Source organism: Macaca fascicularis, chromosome 1, assembly GCF_037993035.2.
Source record: "Macaca fascicularis isolate 582-1 chromosome 1, T2T-MFA8v1.1".
Taxonomy (NCBI): Eukaryota; Metazoa; Chordata; class Mammalia; order Primates; family Cercopithecidae; genus Macaca; species Macaca fascicularis.
This window is the reverse complement of record NC_088375.1, coordinates 95010806-95026836: the sequence shown is the minus strand read 5'-3', so window position 1 is coordinate 95026836 and position 16031 is coordinate 95010806.

Genomic DNA, 16031 nt, shown 5'->3' with positions numbered 1-16031 from the left:
AGATGAAATCTGGAAAGAAGCTTTCTGAGAAGCTGCTTAGTGTTCTGTTAATTCATCTCAAAGAGTTACATCTGTATTTCCTGGATCTCTTTGCTAGCCTTATTTCTGTGGAATCTGAGAACAGATATTTCGGATCCCTTTGAAGACTATAGGGCCAAAGGAAATATCCTGCGATAACAAAGAGAAAGAAGCTTTCTGAGAAACTTCTTTGTGTTCTGTGAAATCATCTCACAGAGTTACAGCTTCCCCTCAAGAAGCCTTTCGCTAAGACAGTTCTCGTTAAATGGCAAAGTGATATTTGGAAGCCCATAGAGGGCTATGGTGAAAAAGGAAATATCCTCAGATGAAATCTGGAAAGAAGCTTTCTGAGAAACTGCTTAGTGTTCTGTTAATTCATCTCACAGAGTTACATCTGTATTTCGTGGATCTCTGCTAGCCTTAATTCTGTGGAATCTGAGAACAGATATTTCGGATCCCTTTGAAGACTATAGGGCCAAAGGAAATATCCTCCGATAACAAAGAGAAAGAAGCTTTCTGAGAAACTTCTTTGTGTTCTGTGAAATCATCTCACAGAGTTACAGCTTTCCCCTGAAGAAGCCTTTCGCTAAGACAGTTCTTCTGGAATTGGCAAAGTGATATTTGGAAGCCCATAGAGGGCTATGGTGAAAAAGTAAATATCCTCAGATGAAATCTGGAAAGAAGCTTTCTGAGAAACTGCTTAGTGTTCTGTTAATTCATCTCACAGAGTTACATCTGTGTTTCGTGGATCCCTTTGCTAGCCTTATTTCTGTGGAATCTGAGAACAGATATTTCGGACCCCTTTGAAGACTATGGGGCCAAAGGAAATATCCTCCGATAACAAAGAGAAAGAAGCTTTCTGAGAAAGTTCTTTGTGTTCTGTGAAATCATCTCACAGAGTTACAGCTTTCCCCTCAAGAAGCCTTTCGCTAAGACAGTTCTTGTGGAATTGGCAAAGTGATATTTGGAAGCCCACAGAGGGCTATGGTGAAAAAGGAAATATCCTCAGATGAAATCTGGAAAGAAGCTTTCTGAGAAACTGCTTAGTGTTCTGTTAATTCATCTCACAGAGTTACATGTGTATTTCGTGGATCTCTTTGCTAGCCTTATTTCTGTGGAATCTGAGAACAGATATTTCGGATCCCTTTGAAGACTATGGGGCCAAAGGAAATATCCTCCGTAACAAAGAGAAAGAAGCTTTCTGAGAAACTTCTTTGTGTTCTGTGAAATCATCTCACAGAGTTACAGCTTTCCCCTCAAGAAGCCTTTCGCTAAGACAGTTCTTGTGGAATTGGCAAAGTGATATTTGGAAACCCATAGAGGGCTATGGTGAAAAAGGAAATATCCTCAGATGAAATCTGGAAAGAAGCTTTCTGAGAAACTGCTTAGTGTTCTGTTAATTCATCTCACAGAGTTACATCTGTATTTCGTGGATCTCTTTGCTAGCCTTATTTCTGTGGAATCTGAGAACAGATATTTCGGATCCCTTTGAAGACTATAGGGCCAAAGGAAATATCCTCCGATAACAAAGAGAAAGAAGCTTTCTGAGAAACTTCTTTGTGTTCTGTGAAATCATCTCAGAGAGTTACAGCTTTTCCCTCAAGAAGCCATTCGCTAAGACAGTTCTTGTGGAATTGGCAAAGTGATATTTGGAAGCCCATAGAGGGCTATGGTGAAAAAGGAAATATCCTCAGATGAAATCTGGAAAGAAGCTTTCTGAGAAACTGCTTAGTGTTCTGTTAATTCATCTCACAGAGTTACATCTGTATTTCGTGGATCTCTTTGCTAGCCTTATTTCTGTGGAATCTGAGAACAGATATTTCGGATCCCTTTGAAGACTATAGGGCCAAAGGAAATATCCTGCGATAACAAAGAGAAAGAAGCTTTCGGAGAAACTTCTTTGTGTTCTGTGAAATCATCTCACAGAGTTACAGCTTTCCCCTCAAGAAGCCTTTCGCTAAGACAGTTCTTGTTAAATGGCAAAGTGATATTTGGAAGCCCATAGAGGGCTATGGTGAAAAAGGAAATATCCTCAGATGAAATCTGGAAAGAAGCTTTCTGAGAAACTACTTAGTGTTCTGTTAATTCATCTTACAGAGTTACATCTGTATTTCGTGGATCTCTTTGCTAGCCTTATTTCTGTGGAATCTGAGAACAGATATTTCGGATCCCTTTGAAGACTATGGGGCCAAAGGAAATATCCTCCGATAACAAAGAGAAAGAAGCTTTCTGAGAAACTTCTTTGTGTTCTGTGAAATCATCTCACAGAGTTACAGCTTTCCCCTCAAGAAGCCTTTCGCTAAGGCAGTTCTTGTGGAATTGGCAAAGTGATATTTGGAAGCCCATAGAGGGCTATGGTGAAAAAGGAAATATCCTCAGAAGAAATCTGGAAAGAAGCTTTCTGAGAAACTGCTTAGTGTTCTGTTAATTCATCTCAAAGAGTTACATCTGTATTTCGTGGATCTCTTTGCTAGCCTTATTTCTGTGGAATCAGAGAACAGATATTTCGGATCCCTTTGAAGACTATAGTGCCAAAGGAAATATCCTCCGATAACAAAGAGAAAGAAGCTTTCTGAGAAAGTTCTTTGTGTTCTGTGAAATCATCTCAGAGAGTTACAGCTTTCCCCTCAAGAAGCCTTTCGCTAAGACTGTTCTTGTGGAATTGGCAAAGTGATATTTGCAAGCCCATAGAGGGCTATGGTGAAAAAGGAAATATCCTCAGATGAAATCTGGAAAGAAGCTTTCTGAGAAACTGCTTAGTGTTCTGTTAATTCATCTCAAAGAGTTACTTCTGTATTTCCTGGATCTCTTTGCTAGCCTTATTTCTGTGGAATCTGAGAACAGATATTTCGGATCCCTTTGAAGACGATAGGGCCAAAGGAAATATCCTGCGATAACAAAGAGAAAGAAGCTTTCTGAGAAACTTCTTTGTGTTCTGTGAAATCATCTCACAGAGTTACAGCTTTCTCCTCAAGAAACCTTTCGCTAAGACAGTTCTTGTGGAATTGGCAAAGTGATATTTGGAAGCCCATAGAGGGCTATGGTGAAAAAGGAAATATCCTCAGATGAAATCTGGAAAGAAGCTTTCTGAGAAACTGCTTAGTGTTCTGTTAATTCATCTAACACAGTTACATCTGTATTTCGTGGATCTCTTTCCTAGCCTTATTTCTGTGGAATCTGAGAACAGATATTTCGGATCCCTTTGAAGACTATAGTGCCCAAGGAAATATCCTCCGATAACAAAGAGAAAGAAGCTTTCTGAGAAACTTCTTTGTGTTCTGTGAAATCATCTCACAGAGTTACAGCTTTCTCCTCAAGAAACCTTTCGCCAAGACAGTTCTTGTGGAATTGGCAAAGTGATATTTGGAAGCCCATAGAGGGCTATGGTGAAAAAGGAAATATCCTCAGATGAAATCTGGAAAGAAGCTTTCTGAGAAACTGCTTAGTGTTCTGTTAATTCATCTCACAGAGTTACATCTGTATTTCGTGGATCTCTTTGCTAGCCTTATTTCTGTGGAATCTGAGAACAGATATTTCGGATCCCTTTGAAGACTATAGGGTCAAAGGAAATATCCTCCGATAACAAAGAGAAAGAAGCTTTCTGAGAAACTTCTTTGTGTTCTGTGAAATCATCTCACAGAGTTACAGCTTTCCCCTCAAGAAGCCTTTCGCATAGGCAGTTCTTGTGGAATTGGCAAAGTGATATTTGGAAGCCCATAGAGGGCTATGGTGAAAAAGGAAATATCCTCCGATGAAATCTGGAAAGAAGCTTTATGAGAAACTGCTTAGTGTTCTGTTAATTCATCTCACAGAGTTACATCTGTATTTCGTGGATCTCTTTGCTAGCCTTATTTCTGTGGAATCTGAGAACAGATATTTCGGATCCCTTTGAAGACTATAGGGCCAAAGGAAATATCCTCCGATAACAAAGAGAAAGAAGCTTTCTGAGAAGGTTCTTTGTGTTCTGTGAAATCATCTCACAGAGTTACAGCTTTCCCTTCAAGAAGCCTTTCGCTAAGACTGTTCTTGTGGAATTGGCAAAGTGATATTTGCAGGCCCATAGAGGGCTATGGTGAAAAAGGAAATATCCTCAGATGAAATCTGGAAAGAAGCTTTCTGAGAAACTGCTTAGTGTTCTGTTAATTCATCTCAAAGAGTTACATCTGTATTTCCTGGATCTCTTTGCTAGCCTTATTTCTGTGGAATCTGAGAACAGATATTTCGGATCCCTTTGAAGACTATAGGGCCAAAGGAAATATCCTGCGATAACAAAGAGAAAGAACTTTCTGAGAAACTTCTTTGTGTTCTGTGAAATCATCTCACAGAGTTACAGCTTTCCCCTAAAGAAGCCTTTCGCTAAGACAGTTCTTGTTAAATGGCAAAGTGATATTTGGAAGCCCATAGAGGGCTATGGTGAAAAAGGAAATATCCTCAGATGAAATCTGGAAAGAAGCTTTCTGAGAAACTGCTTAGTGTTCTGTTAATTCATCTCACAGAGTTACATCTGTATTTCGTGGATCTCTTTGCTAGCCTTAATTCTGTGGAATCTGAGAACAGATATTTCGGATCCCTTTGAAGACTATAGGGCCAAAGGAAATATCCTCCGATAACAAAGAGAAAGAAGCTTTCTGAGAAACTTCTTTGTGTTCTGTGAAATCATCTCACAGAGTTACAGCTTTCCCCTGAAGAAGCCTTTCGCTAAGACAGTTCTTGTGGAATTGGCAAAGTGATATTTGGAAGCCCATAGAGGGCTATGGTGAAAAAGGAAATATCCTCAGATGAAATCTGGAAAGAAGCTTTCTGAGAAACTGCTTAGTGTTCTGTTAATTCATCTCACAGAGTTACATCTGTGTTTCGTGGATCCCTTTGCTAGCCTTATTTCTGTGGAATCTGAGAACAGATATTTCGGACCCCTTTGAAGACTATGGGGCCAAAGGAAATATCCTCCGATAACAAAGAGAAAGAAGCTTTCTGAGAAAGTTCTTTGTGTTCTGTGAAATCATCTCACAGAGTTACAGCTTTCCCCTCAAGAAGCCTTTCGCTAAGACAGTTCTTGTGGAATTGGCAAAGTGATATTTGGAAGCCCACAGAGGGCTATGGTGAAAAAGGAAATATCCTCAGATGAAATCTGGAAAGAAGCTTTCTGAGAAACTGCTTAGTGTTCTGTTAATTCGTCTCACAGAGTTACATGTGTATTTCGTGGATCTCTTTGCTAGCCTTATTTCTGTGGAATCTGAGAACAGATATTTCGGATCCCTTTGAAGACTATGGGGCCAAAGGAAATATCCTCCGTAACAAAGAGAAAGAAGCTTTCTGAGAAACTTCTTTGTGTTCTGTGAAATCATCTCACAGAGTTACAGCTTTCCCCTCAAGAAGCCTTTCGCTAAGACAGTTCTTGTGGAATTGGCAAAGTGATATTTGGAAGCCCATAGAGGGCTATGGTGAAAAAGGAAATATCCTCAGATGAAATCTGGAAAGAAGCTTTCTGAGAAACTGCTTAGTGTTCTGTTAATTCATCTCACAGAGTTACATCTGTATTTCGTGGATCTCTTTGCTAGCCTTATTTCTGTGGAATCTGAGAACAGATATTTCGGATCCCTTTGAAGACTATAGGGCCAAAGGAAATATCCTCCGATAACAAAGAGAAAGAAGCTTTCTGAGAAACTTCTTTGTGTTCTGTGAAATCATCTCAGAGAGTTACAGCTTTTCCCTCAAGAAGCCATTCGCTAAGACAGTTCTTGTGGAATTGGCAAAGTGATATTTGGAAGCCCATAGAGGGCTATGGTGAAAAAGGAAATATCCTCAGATGAAATCTGGAAAGAAGCTTTCTGAGAAACTGCTTAGTGTTCTGTTAATTCATCTCAAAGAGTTACATCTGTATTTCGTGGATCTCTTTGCTAGCCTTATTTCTGTGGAATCTGAGAACAGATATTTCGGATCCCTTTGAAGACTATAGGGCCAAAGGAAATATCCTGCGATAACAAAGAGAAAGAAGCTTTCGAAGAAACTTCTTTGTGTTCTGTGAAATCATCTCACAGAGTTACAGCTTTCCCCTCAAGAAGCCTTTCGCTAAGACAGTTCTTGTTAAATGGCAAAGTGATATTTGGAAGCCCATAGAGGTCTGTGGTGAAAAAGGAAATATCCTCAGATGAAATCTGGAAAGAAGCTTTCTGAGAAACTGCTTAGTGTTCTGTTAATTCATCTCACAGAGTTACATCTGTATTTCGTGGATCCCTTTGCTAGCCTTATTTCTATGGAATCTGAGAACAGATAGTTCGGATCCCTTTGAAGACTATAGGGCCAAAGGAAATATCCTCCGATAACAAAGAGAAAGAAGCTTTCTGAGAAAGTTCTTTGTGTTCTGTGAAATCATCTCACAGAGTTACAGCTTTCCCCTCAAGAAGCCTTTCGCTAAGACAGTTCTTGTGGAATTGGCAAAGTGATATTTGGAAGCCCATAGAGGGCTATGGTGAAAAAGGAAATATCCTCAGATGAAATCTGGAAAGAAGCTTTCTGAGAAACTGCTTAGTGTTCTGTTAATTCATCTCACAGAATTACATCTGTATTTCGTGGATCTCTTTGCTAGCCTTATTTCTGTGGAATCTGAGAAGAGATATTTCGGATCCCTTTGTAGACTATAGGGCCAAAGGAAATATCCTCCGATAACAAAGAGAAAGAAGCTTTCTGAGAAACTTCTTTGTGTTCTGTGAAATCATCTCACAGAGTTACAGCTTTCCCCTCAAGAAGCCTTTCGCTAAGACAGTTCTTGTGGAATTGGCAAAGTGATATTTGGAAGCCAATAGAGGGCTATGGTGAAAAAGGAAATATCCTCAGATGAAATCTGGAAAGAAGCTTTATGAGAAACTGCTTAGTGTTCTGTTAATTCATCTCACAGAGTTACATCTGTATTTCGTGGATCCCTTTGCTAGCCTTATTTCTGTGGAATCTGAGAACAGATATTTCGGATCCCTTTGAAGACTATAGGGCCAAAGGAAATATCCTCCGATAACAAAGAGAAAGAAGCTTTCTGAAAAGTTCTTTGTGTTCTGTGAAATCATGTCACAGAGTTACAGCTTTCCCCTCAAGAAGCCTTTCGCTAAGACAGTTCTTGTGGAATTGGCAAAGTGATATTTGGAAGCCCATAGAGGGCTATGGTGAAAAAGGAAATATCCTCAGATGAAATCTGGAAAGAAGCTTTCTGAGAAACTGCTTAGTGTTCTGTTAATTTATCTCACAGAGTTACATCTGTATTTCGTGGATCTCTTTGCTAGCCTTATTTCTGTGGAATCTGAGAACAGATATTTCGGATCCCTTTGAAGACTATAGGGCCAAAGGAAATATCCTCCGATAACAAAGAGAAAGAAGCTTTCTGAGAAAGTTCTTTGTGTTCTGTGAAATCATCTCACAGAGTTACAGCTTTCCCCTCAAGAAGCCTTTCGCTAAGACAGTTCTTGTGGAATTGGCAAAGTGATATTTGGAAGCCCATAGAGGGCTATGGTGAAAAAGGAAATATCCTCAGATGAAATCTGGAAAGAAGCTTTCTGAGAAACTGCTTAGTGTTCTGTTAATTCATCTCACAGAGTTACATCTGTATTTCGTGGATCTCTTTGCTAGCCTTATTTCTGTGGAATCTGAGAACAGATATTTCGGATCCCTTTGAAGACTATAGGGCCAAAGGAAATATCCTCTGATAACAAAGAGAAAGAAGCTTTCTGAGAAACTTCTTTGTGTTCTGTGAAATCATCTCAGAGAGTTACAGCTTTTCCCTCAAGAAGCCATTCGCTAAGACAGTTCTTGTGGAATTGGCAAAGTGATATTTGGAAGCCCATAGAGGGCTATGGTGAAAAAGGAAATATCCTCAGATGAAATCTGGAAAGAAGCTTTCTGAGAAACTGCTTAGTGTTCTGTTAATTCATCTCAAAGAGTTACACCTGTATTTCGTGGATCTCTTTGCTAGCCTTATTTCTGTGGAATCTGAGAACAGATATTTCGGATCCCTTTGAAGACTATAGGGCCAAAGGAAATATCCTGCGATAACAAAGAGAAAGAAGCTTTCGAAGAAACTTCTTTGTGTTCTGTGAAATCATCTCACAGAGTTACAGCTTTCCCCTCAAGAAGCCTTTCGCTAAGACAGTTCTTGTTAAATGGCAAAGTGATATTTGGAAGCCCATAGAGGTCTGTGGTGAAAAAGGAAATATCCTCAGATGAAATCTGGAAAGAAGCTTTCTGAGAAACTGCTTAGTGTTCTGTTAATTCATCTCACAGAGTTACATCTGTATTTCGTGGATCCCTTTGCTAGCCTTATTTCTATGGAATCTGAGAACAGATAGTTCGGATCCCTTTGAAGACTATAGGGCCAAAGGAAATATCCTCCGATAACAAAGAGAAAGAAGCTTTCTGAGAAAGTTCTTTGTGTTCTGTGAAATCATCTCACAGAGTTACAGCTTTCCCCTCAAGAAGCCTTTCGCTAAGACAGTTCTTGTGGAATTGGCAAAGTGATATTTGGAAGCCCACAGAGGGCTATGGTGAAAAAGGAAATATCCTCAGATGAAATCTGGAAAGAAGCTTTCTGAGAAACTGCTTAGTGTTCTGTTAATTCATCTCACAGAGTTACATCTGTATTTCGTGGATCTCTTTGCTAGCCTTATTGCTGTGGAATCTGAGAACAGATATTTCGGATCCCTTTGAAGACTATAGGGCCAAAGGAAATATCCTCCGATAACAAAGAGAAAGAAGCTTTCTGAGAAACTTCTTTGTGTTCTGTGAAATCATCTCACAGAGTTACAGCTTTCCCCTCAAGAAGCCTTTCGCATAGGCAGTTCTTGTGGAATTGGCAAAGTGATATTTGGAAGCCCATAGAGGGCTATGGTGAAAAAGGAAATATCCTCCGATGAAATCTGGAAAGAAGCTTTCTGAGAAACTGCTTAGTGTTCTGTTAATTCATCTCACAGAGTTACATCTGTATTTCGTGGATCTCTTTGCTAGCCTTATTTCTGTGGAATCTGAGAACAGATATTTCGGATCCCTTTGAAGACTATAGGGCCAAAGGAAATATCCTCCGATAACAAAGAGAAAGAAGCTTTCTGAGAAGGTTCTTTGTGTTCTGTGAAATCATCTCACAGAGTTACAGCTTTCCCTTCAAGAAGCCTTTCGCTAAGACTGTTCTTGTGGAATTGGCAAAGTGATATTTGCAGGCCCATAGAGGGCTATGGTGAAAAAGGAAATATCCTCAGATGAAATCTGGAAAGAAGCTTTCTGAGAAACTGCTTAGTGTTCTGTTAATTCATCTCAAAGAGTTACATCTGTATTTCCTGGATCTCTTTGCTAGCCTTATTTCTGTGGAATCTGAGAACAGATATTTCGGATCCCTTTGAAGACTATAGGGCCAAAGGAAATATCCTGCGATAACAAAGAGAAAGAACTTTCTGAGAAACTTCTTTGTGTTCTGTGAAATCATCTCACAGAGTTACAGCTTTCCCCTCAAGAAGCCTTTCGTTAAGACAGTTCTTGTTAAATGTCAAAGTGATATTTTGAAGCCCATAGAGGTCTGTGGTGAAAAAGGAAATATCCTCAGATGAAATCTGGAAAGAAGCTTTCTGAGAAACTGCTTAGTGTTCTGTTAATTCATCTTACAGAGTTACATCTGTATTTCGTGGATCTCTTTGCTAGCCTTATTTCTGTGGAATCTGAGAACAGATATTTTGGATCCCTTTGAAGACTATAGGGCCAAAGGAAATATCCTCCGATAACAAAGAGAAAGAAGCTTTCTGAGAAACTTCTTTGTGTTCTGTGAAATCATCTCACAGAGTTACAGCTTTCCCTTCAAGAAGCCTTTCGCTAAGACAGTTCTTGTGGAATTGGCAAAGTGATATTTGGAAGCCCATAGAGGGCTATGGTGAAAAAGGAAATATCCTCAGAAGAAATCTGGAAAGAAGCTTTCTGAGAAACTGCTTAGTGTTCTGTTAATTCATCTCACAGAATTACATCTGTATTTCGTGGATCTCTTTGCTAGCCTTATTTCTGTGGAATCTGAGAACAGATATTTCGGATCCCTTTGAAGACTATAGGGCCAAAGGAAATATCCTCCGATAACAAAGAGAAAGAAGCTTTCTGAGAAACTTCTTTGTGTTCTGTGAAATCATCTCAGAGAGTTACAGCTTTTCCCTCAAGAAGCCATTCGCTAAGACAGTTCTTGTGGAATTGGCAAAGTGATATTTGGAAGCCCATAGAGGGCTATGGTGAAAAAGGAAATATCCTCAGATGAAATCTGGAAAGAAGCTTTCTGAGAAACTGCTTAGTGTTCTGTTAATTCATCTCACAGAGTTACATCTGTATTTCGTGGATCTCTTTGCTAGCCTTATTTCTGTGGAATCTGAGAACAGATATTTCGGATCCCTTTGAAGACTATAGGGCCAAAGGAAATATCCTGCGATAACAAAGAGAAAGAAGCTTTCTGAGAAACTTCTTTGTGTTCTGTGAAATCATCTCACAGAGTTACAGCTTTCCCCTCAAGAAGCCTTTCGCTAAGACAGTTCTTGTTAAATGGCAAAGTGATATTTGGAAGCCCATAGAGGGCTATGGTGAAAAAGGAAATATCCTCAGATGAAATCTGGAAAGAAGCTTTCTGAGAAACTACTTAGTGTTCTGTTAATTCATCTTACAGAGTTACATCTGTATTTCGTGGATCTCTTTGCTAGCCTTATTTCTGTGGAATCTGAGAACAGATATTTCGGATCCCTTTGAAGACTATGGGGCCAAAGGAAATATCCTCCGATAACAAAGAGAAAGAAGCTTTCTGAGAAACTTCTTTGTGTTCTGTGAAATCATCTCACAGAGTTACAGCTTTCCCCTCAAGAAGCCTTTCGCTAAGGCAGTTCTTGTGGAATTGGCAAAGTGATATTTGGAAGCCCATAGAGGGCTATGGTGAAAAAGGAAATATCCTCAGATGAAATCTGGAAAGAAGCTTTCTGAGAAACTGCTTAGTGTTCTGTTAATTCATCTCAAAGAGTTACATCTGTATTTCGTGGATCTCTTTGCTAGCCTTATTTCTGTGGAATCAGAGAACAGATATTTCGGATCCCTTTGAAGACTATAGTGCCAAAGGAAATATCCTCCGATAACAAAGAGAAAGAAGCTTTCTGAGAAAGTTCTTTGTGTTCTGTGAAATCATCTCAGAGAGTTACAGCTTTCCCCTCAAGAAGCCTTTCGCTAAGACTGTTCTTGTGGAATTGGCAAAGTGATATTTGCAAGCCCATAGAGGGCTATGGTGAAAAAGGAAATATCCTCAGATGAAATCTGGAAAGAAGCTTTCTGAGAAACTGCTTAGTGTTCTGTTAATTCATCTCAAAGAGTTACTTCTGTATTTCCTGGATCTCTTTGCTAGCCTTATTTCTGTGGAATCTGAGAACAGATATTTCGGATCCCTTTGAAGACGATAGGGCCAAAGGAAATATCCTGCGATAACAAAGAGAAAGAAGCTTTCTGAGAAACTTCTTTGTGTTCTGTGAAATCATCTCACAGAGTTACAGCTTTCTCCTCAAGAAACCTTTCGCTAAGACAGTTCTTGTGGAATTGGCAAAGTGATATTTGGAAGCCCATAGAGGGCTATGGTGAAAAAGGAAATATCCTCAGATGAAATCTGGAAAGAAGCTTTCTGAGAAACTGCTTAGTGTTCTGTTAATTCATCTAACACAGTTACATCTGTATTTCGTGGATCTCTTTCCTAGCCTTATTTCTGTGGAATCTGAGAACAGATATTTCGGATCCCTTTGAAGACTATAGTGCCCAAGGAAATATCCTCCGATAACAAAGAGAAAGAAGCTTTCTGAGAAACTTCTTTGTGTTCTGTGAAATCATCTCACAGAGTTACAGCTTTCTCCTCAAGAAACCTTTCGCCAAGACAGTTCTTGTGGAATTGGCAAAGTGATATTTGGAAGCCCATAGAGGGCTATGGTGAAAAAGGAAATATCCTCAGATGAAATCTGGAAAGAAGCTTTCTGAGAAACTGCTTAGTGTTCTGTTAATTCATCTCACAGAGTTACATCTGTATTTCGTGGATCTCTTTGCTAGCCTTATTTCTGTGGAATCTGAGAACAGATATTTCGGATCCCTTTGAAGACTATAGGGTCAAAGGAAATATCCTCCGATAACAAAGAGAAAGAAGCTTTCTGAGAAACTTCTTTGTGTTCTGTGAAATCATCTCACAGAGTTACAGCTTTCCCTTCAAGAAGCCTTTCGCATAGGCAGTTCTTGTGGAATTGGCAAAGTGATATTTGGAAGCCCATAGAGGGCTATGGTGAAAAAGGAAATATCCTCCGATGAAATCTGGAAAGAAGCTTTATGAGAAACTGCTTAGTGTTCTGTTAATTCATCTCACAGAGTTACATCTGTATTTCGTGGATCTCTTTGCTAGCCTTATTTCTGTGGAATCTGAGAACAGATATTTCGGATCCCTTTGAAGACTATAGGGCCAAAGGAAATATCCTCCGATAACAAAGAGAAAGAAGCTTTCTGAGAAGGTTCTTTGTGTTCTGTGAAATCATCTCACAGAGTTACAGCTTTCCCTTCAAGAAGCCTTTCGCTAAGACTGTTCTTGTGGAATTGGCAAAGTGATATTTGCAGGCCCATAGAGGGCTATGGTGAAAAAGGAAATATCCTCAGATGAAATCTGGAAAGAAGCTTTCTGAGAAACTGCTTAGTGTTCTGTTAATTCATCTCAAAGAGTTACATCTGTATTTCCTGGATCTCTTTGCTAGCCTTATTTCTGTGGAATCTGAGAACAGATATTTCGGATCCCTTTGAAGACTATAGGGCCAAAGGAAATATCCTGCGATAACAAAGAGAAAGAACTTTCTGAGAAACTTCTTTGTGTTCTGTGAAATCATCTCACAGAGTTACAGCTTTCCCCTAAAGAAGCCTTTCGCTAAGACAGTTCTTGTTAAATGGCAAAGTGATATTTGGAAGCCCATAGAGGGCTATGGTGAAAAAGGAAATATCCTCAGATGAAATCTGGAAAGAAGCTTTCTGAGAAACTGCTTAGTGTTCTGTTAATTCATCTCACAGAGTTACATCTGTATTTCGTGGATCTCTTTGCTAGCCTTAATTCTGTGGAATCTGAGAACAGATATTTCGGATCCCTTTGAAGACTATAGGGCCAAAGGAAATATCCTCCGATAACAAAGAGAAAGAAGCTTTCTGAGAAACTTCTTTGTGTTCTGTGAAATCATCTCACAGAGTTACAGCTTTCCCCTGAAGAAGCCTTTCGCTAAGACAGTTCTTGTGGAATTGGCAAAGTGATATTTGGAAGCCCATAGAGGGCTATGGTGAAAAAGGAAATATCCTCAGATGAAATCTGGAAAGAAGCTTTCTGAGAAACTGCTTAGTGTTCTGTTAATTCATCTCACAGAGTTACATCTGTGTTTCGTGGATCCCTTTGCTAGCCTTATTTCTGTGGAATCTGAGAACAGATATTTCGGACCCCTTTGAAGACTATGGGGCCAAAGGAAATATCCTCCGATAACAAAGAGAAAGAAGCTTTCTGAGAAAGTTCTTTGTGTTCTGTGAAATCATCTCACAGAGTTACAGCTTTCCCCTCAAGAAGCCTTTCGCTAAGACAGTTCTTGTGGAATTGGCAAAGTGATATTTGGAAGCCCACAGAGGGCTATGGTGAAAAAGGAAATATCCTCAGATGAAATCTGGAAAGAAGCTTTCTGAGAAACTGCTTAGTGTTCTGTTAATTCGTCTCACAGAGTTACATGTGTATTTCGTGGATCTCTTTGCTAGCCTTATTTCTGTGGAATCTGAGAACAGATATTTCGGATCCCTTTGAAGACTATGGGGCCAAAGGAAATATCCTCCGTAACAAAGAGAAAGAAGCTTTCTGAGAAACTTCTTTGTGTTCTGTGAAATCATCTCACAGAGTTACAGCTTTCCCCTCAAGAAGCCTTTCGCTAAGACAGTTCTTGTGGAATTGGCAAAGTGATATTTGGAAGCCCATAGAGGGCTATGGTGAAAAAGGAAATATCCTCAGATGAAATCTGGAAAGAAGCTTTCTGAGAAACTGCTTAGTGTTCTGTTAATTCATCTCACAGAGTTACATCTGTATTTCGTGGATCTCTTTGCTAGCCTTATTTCTGTGGAATCTGAGAACAGATATTTCGGATCCCTTTGAAGACTATAGGGCCAAAGGAAATATCCTCCGATAACAAAGAGAAAGAAGCTTTCTGAGAAACTTCTTTGTGTTCTGTGAAATCATCTCAGAGAGTTACAGCTTTTCCCTCAAGAAGCCATTCGCTAAGACAGTTCTTGTGGAATTGGCAAAGTGATATTTGGAAGCCCATAGAGGGCTATGGTGAAAAAGGAAATATCCTCAGATGAAATCTGGAAAGAAGCTTTCTGAGAAACTGCTTAGTGTTCTGTTAATTCATCTCAAAGAGTTACATCTGTATTTCGTGGATCTCTTTGCTAGCCTTATTTCTGTGGAATCTGAGAACAGATATTTCGGATCCCTTTGAAGACTATAGGGCCAAAGGAAATATCCTGCGATAACAAAGAGAAAGAAGCTTTCGAAGAAACTTCTTTGTGTTCTGTGAAATCATCTCACAGAGTTACAGCTTTCCCCTCAAGAAGCCTTTCGCTAAGACAGTTCTTGTTAAATGGCAAAGTGATATTTGGAAGCCCATAGAGGTCTGTGGTGAAAAAGGAAATATCCTCAGATGAAATCTGGAAAGAAGCTTTCTGAGAAACTGCTTAGTGTTCTGTTAATTCATCTCACAGAGTTACATCTGTATTTCGTGGATCCCTTTGCTAGCCTTATTTCTATGGAATCTGAGAACAGATAGTTCGGATCCCTTTGAAGACTATAGGGCCAAAGGAAATATCCTCCGATAACAAAGAGAAAGAAGCTTTCTGAGAAAGTTCTTTGTGTTCTGTGAAATCATCTCACAGAGTTACAGCTTTCCCCTCAAGAAGCCTTTCGCTAAGACAGTTCTTGTGGAATTGGCAAAGTGATATTTGGAAGCCCATAGAGGGCTATGGTGAAAAAGGAAATATCCTCAGATGAAATCTGGAAAGAAGCTTTCTGAGAAACTGCTTAGTGTTCTGTTAATTCATCTCACAGAATTACATCTGTATTTCGTGGATCTCTTTGCTAGCCTTATTTCTGTGGAATCTGAGAAGAGATATTTCGGATCCCTTTGTAGACTATAGGGCCAAAGGAAATATCCTCCGATAACAAAGAGAAAGAAGCTTTCTGAGAAACTTCTTTGTGTTCTGTGAAATCATCTCACAGAGTTACAGCTTTCCCCTCAAGAAGCCTTTCGCTAAGACAGTTCTTGTGGAATTGGCAAAGTGATATTTGGAAGCCAATAGAGGGCTATGGTGAAAAAGGAAATATCCTCAGATGAAATCTGGAAAGAAGCTTTATGAGAAACTGCTTAGTGTTCTGTTAATTCATCTCACAGAGTTACATCTGTATTTCGTGGATCCCTTTGCTAGCCTTATTTCTGTGGAATCTGAGAACAGATATTTCGGATCCCTTTGAAGACTATAGGGCCAAAGGAAATATCCTCCGATAACAAAGAGAAAGAAGCTTTCTGAAAAGTTCTTTGTGTTCTGTGAAATCATGTCACAGAGTTACAGCTTTCCCCTCAAGAAGCCTTTCGCTAAGACAGTTCTTGTGGAATTGGCAAAGTGATATTTGGAAGCCCATAGAGGGCTATGGTGAAAAAGGAAATATCCTCAGATGAAATCTGGAAAGAAGCTTTCTGAGAAACTGCTTAGTGTTCTGTTAATTTATCTCACAGAGTTACATCTGTATTTCGTGGATCTCTTTGCTAGCCTTATTTCTGTGGAATCTGAGAACAGATATTTCGGATCCCTTTGAAGACTATAGGGCCAAAGGAAATATCCTCCGATAACAAAGAGAAAGAAGCTTTCTGAGAAAGTTCTTTGTGTTCTGTGAAATCATCTCACAGAGTTACAGCTTTCCCCTCAAGAAGCCTTTCGCTAAGACA